General features: G+C 41.7%; 1 long non-coding RNA gene across 1 annotated transcript; it reads right to left on the bottom strand.

Annotated features, from left to right (window-relative positions):
- Positions 1-757: 757 nt before the first annotated feature.
- Positions 758-4,013, bottom strand: LOC127030383 (uncharacterized). Its single transcript, XR_007768383.1, has 3 exons — positions 3,725-4,013; positions 3,127-3,245; positions 758-2,020 (listed from the first exon to the last, which is right to left on the bottom strand). It is a non-coding gene; the product is annotated as an uncharacterized LOC127030383 (long non-coding RNA).
- Positions 4,014-4,927: the final 914 nt, after the last annotated feature.

The following is a 4,927-nucleotide window of genomic DNA, read 5'->3' as shown; positions in this document are numbered from 1 at the left end:
CAAAACAATGTTTAAAAATACTGAATAGTGCCGTCGATCTGAACTCTGTACTGTGGAGGAATCAGGGAAGAGGATTTATAATTCAAATGTGTTTTTGCCTTTTTGTTCCTGAGACAGCAATTAAAAAAAGATAGAATAGATAGCTACTCTTTAAAATTTATGGCATTTGAAAGAAAATATCTCATGTTACAAATCATTATGTATCTGCTATTACCTGCTTTTCCTACCATCTAGATGGCAAGGACTAGATACTAGATATTTTTGTCCTGTATCTGACACTAAGTGGCTAGTAATATCTATGGTATTGATTATATACAAGCTTATTGTGCCTTGAAATGCATGGAACAGCTTTACAATAAACTAAAGACAAATCTCAGAGATCGATCATGTTGATTCTAATAAATGTAAAAGGAGTCAAACTTGTACTTCGCTCATTGCCCAGGTGAGAAACAACCTCAGCCACACAAATTAAAAAAGGAAAAGTCTTGAGAGGAAAAAAAAACCATGACAGATTTTCTTGTGAAATTTATAGGGTTCAGTTTCATAAGACTAAGTAAATGAAGATCTTAACCTTTTAACCTTTTTTAAAGTATATATATATATAGTGTTGGGGCTCTTTTTTATACAGTCATTAGTCTGATTTGCCAGATAATTGTGTGACCATGAAAATATTGAACTTTTCAAAGGAATTCTAATTTTTAAAGAAAAAGTTTAGCATGATGCTTTATTAACTATTCCAGTTAATTAGCACTGTTAATGAGCCCTATTACATTACTATATTAAATCAGTCCATATACCATAAAAACTCTCAGGGCTAGATAGATATCTGTAGCAATGCAAGTTAATCTGCTCCCATCCTTGCCATTATGGCATCCATTAGTTAGTCATTATAACTCTAATGACAATTAACATTTAATAATGTGCGTAATAGAAGCTGAATAGCTCACAAGCAGAGCTGTTAGGAGGATTCCAAATCCATTTTGAAACAAAACAAGACTTTTTGAACATTAGCATGAAACAAAATTGTGTTTAAAAGTACACGTTTGGATCAAAACCTGAGTTTTTCTGTGCCTATGTGGCCTGGGATGTGGGAAACCTGTATCTCCCAAATCTCACAGCAGTGATCTAACTACCATGCTAGAGAGATTCAGGTCTCTCTCACTCATGCACACACCCCCTTCAGAACAAAAACTTAATCAAAATCAAAACATTCCAACCAGCTCTACTCACGAGATTGATAGTGAGATCCAAGGGCTTTCACTAGTCACCAGTCTGAATCTGAGCCCAGCTGACAGTGACTGAAAGTCACTATCATAGGCCCTCGTGGCCTACCTGGAATGAGCTGGTGAGTGACACCTCCTCCAGTTCCTAATAGACTAACATTCACATCACAAAAACACCATCACAACTGACAGACTTGTCAGCAGTAACACAGAGGCAGAGGTTTAAAAGAGCATGAGTGATCGTTCCTCCAGGTCATGGCTGAGGCACACTGGATAAGAAGCTAGGGGATACTTATATTGCCGTCTTCTATGTTGTACTTGTTTTGTGGAGAATTTCAGACTCTACTGTTACTAATCTGGGCCAAGATGTTTCCCTCTCACAAGATCTGATAATATTTCCTCAGGATAAACAATTGTCAGTGTCAATTCTAAGTAGTCGTGAAATGAGAGTGCCTTAAAAACAACCACCCTGCTTTCTTCCCTCTCTTCTCCAGATGAACATCTCCACTGTCCACATTGTGGCTTCAGACCTCGTTTTTCACCACCTCAGCCTGGTAAGAGAGTGCTTTACTGTCCTTCATGATAAAAGGTACAAACAATATGAGATGACTCCATCAGCAGGCACAGTCTCCAAAAGCCAGTCCCATTTGTGCAGCACCCGAAGATTGTTGAACCCTCTATAAACCTCAGCTGAACAGAGGCTTCCTGTCACTAATTCATTTTGTTGTTAGGCATGTGACCTGTCATCGCAGCAGCTTCACTGAATCAATACTCTTCTTGGAAGCGCAGGAAAATTCCTTCAACACAGTAAAAAGCACAGTTGTGGGTTCACTTGGCAGCTCTGTTCAAGTGTGTTCTCTCAGCTTGCTTGCTCTTCAGTGACACACACTGTTGGCAGCCATCTTGCTAAACAAGTTTCCAAATAGCTTTTCTATTCTATTCTATTCTATAGATGATCAGCATAACAATCATGGAACAAACTTGCATGTTTAGTATGAACAATATTAACAATTTCAAGCATAGGTGCTCAAAAATCTTCAAAATGCAAATCTACTGTCTGTAGACTAATACAACTATGTCTGTCTAGGTCAGAAAACAGCCTGAAACAATCGCTCTGAAAGATATGGACTGTTACCCATGATCTGAGTAAGATGTTAGCTCTGAAGCCCAATATAAAATATATACATTATTAACTACTTAACTGGTGATCAAATCACACAATAAAGACAATATTATGAAGATCTGCACACTCTGCTGTGAGTGACATCTCATTTTGGTATCACAAGTGCATGGGGCTTGGCTAGCAGGCAAAAGCTTGAGAGAACATCACTATTTTTTTCCCCAAACCGAGTCTGAATTTGCATTGAATTCAATAGATGGACAAATATAGATTTAGGTAACCAAGTTTGAACATTTGAGCCCTGGTTTAGAAGTTCCCATCTACCAGAGTATCAAATGCTGTCATTTTTTTGGAAAGATGGCCACCATTTAAAGTAGATTCCGAAATGTCAAACTATTTTCCATGAAGCTTATGAGAGATTTACTCAGTTAAAGACTGCTGAATTTGGCCCACAGTCTACTAATTCTGAGAAGTGCTTTTTACATTTGGAACTTTTTCATTAATGGGCAACATAAAGTAAGGGTGACGCTAATACGAGTCCCCTGCTATTAAAAGATCTAAAGTTTTACTGAATTACAAAATAAATCATGAGTAAATTTCAACATAGATAGCAGCTTCTAAACAATAATACCATTTGGCTAGCAAATTTGGAAGCAAGTTTAATCTACCCAAGATTTATGAAAGTTCATTAATAATAACTAAAAACTGCAAACAATTCATAGAACTATCTATAAGAAAACATATTAGAAATAAGCTCTCTGAAAATCAAGCCAATGTTTTTACCCTTTCTTCATTTCTCTGTTTATGTGTGTAGTGTGGCTCAGCCGCAGTTTCTCCCGCAGCGGGGCTGTGAGGTATCCCCACCACCTCGCTCTAGTCCACTGGCTGATGGCTCCGCTGTCCTGGGGAATAGTGCACACTCAATTAGGGGGAGTTCAGACCCCGGGGCGGGGCTGAGTCACTAGTCTGAAACAGCTCAGGCCGTAGATCAGGGCGGGACAACAAACACAGAGGCCAAACGCTCAGACCCTCAGGCAGGGCTGAGCCGTAATAATCTTAAGCCCGGCCCAAAGTCAGGGCGAGGCAACAAACACTGAGTCAGAATGCTCAGGCCCTCGGGCAGGGGTGAGCAGTACTCATAGGCTCCGGCCTCCTCAGGCCAGGGGAAGGGGGACTCTGCCACCCCGGAGTAGGGTGGCAGGGGGGGACGCAGGCCCTCCCACTCCACTGCGTCCCAGCCTGGGGCCCTAGCAGCAGCAGACACTCATTGCTGTCAGTGGGGATCCTGGCCACAACACACTGACATTGGCTTTGGCAGTGTTGCAGCCAGACTGGGGTCGGCTGCCCCTGGGCTACTTCCACACTCCCCCTCGGCGGGTACCTGAGTCGTCGTAATGTCACCGGCGGTCTCAAACACCATCGGTTCTTCTGGGTAAGTAGCTGATGGTAGGCTCAGCGGCTCCTCGGGGTAGCTGGCGCGGGGCAGGCTTGGCTGGCCGGGTGTGGGCTCCAGATGGCAGCAGCTGCAGACGTCTGGTCCCTGCAGTGGCTGGGCCTCGACTGAGCTCTGCAGGCATCCTTTTATACTTCCGGGTCTGCGCCGTGACCTCTGAGGGGCAGGCGCAGGACCCAGCGGCTCCGCCCATAGTGGTAGTAGGGGAGGTTTGTCCCTCAGCGGGGCTGTGGGGTATCCCACCGCCTCGCTACAATGTGTAAACCACAATCAACTATATATGCTCAGGCTGCTACCTATACAATTGTTCTATCATATTAGAAGAGAAGATAATAGCTGGGAAAGGCTAAAATGCTGGTTTTGCTCCTGAACTATCTTTGTGTCCTTTTGTAACTCCCTTGAATCAGTTTCAATGCATCTTGCATGGGCACGGAAATGAAAGCGTGCTTATTATGAAAGCTCAAGACAAACATGTATTTAGAAAATTTACAGTGCCAAATTTTTAAAATATAAACATCTTTATGAAATTACTGTTCCAAAAACAGTTTACGCATGGGGGGAAGTTTTCCTCTTTTGGCTGGAACAATACATAACTTTGGACATGGTCTTGGTTTAATTTGTCTTTATTTTAACCACTAAACTCTACCACCTTTGTGCGGAATGGACCATGATTAGTACTAATTTAGAACTAAGTTTTGCCACTTTAGCACCCATCCACGTGATTCTAGTATTCCAGTGGATTTCTGTGCAGCTTCCAGGGCAGAAAAAGTACTTGTTTTGTTGCTTTACTAAATATATTTATTGGCAGCTCTGGTTGTACCTGGAAATCGGTTTTCTTCCCATTTCCATCACAGATCACATAGGGTCATTTCCTCAAACCTATATATGCCTTTCTGTGGCATTCCTCCAATGCTCTTGACTTTGAAAAAGTAAGTAGCAGGTATGAGTAACCACATTTTGCTTTAATTTCAGCTTCATGGTTTTGAAATTGCATTTGGGAACTTTACTGGACTCACATTCTACCTCACCTGAGCAAAAAACAAGTTAACTTCACAGATAGTAACTGCCACTGAACTTCCTGGTTCACTTGGGGATTATTTTCCTGTGATAGCCACAAATGTCTAAAGAAGT

The sequence above is a fragment of the Gopherus flavomarginatus genome, chromosome 1 (genome assembly GCF_025201925.1).
Source record: "Gopherus flavomarginatus isolate rGopFla2 chromosome 1, rGopFla2.mat.asm, whole genome shotgun sequence".
Classification (NCBI taxonomy): Eukaryota; Metazoa; Chordata; order Testudines; family Testudinidae; genus Gopherus; species Gopherus flavomarginatus.
This window is presented reverse-complemented; position numbering and strand designations above follow the sequence as displayed.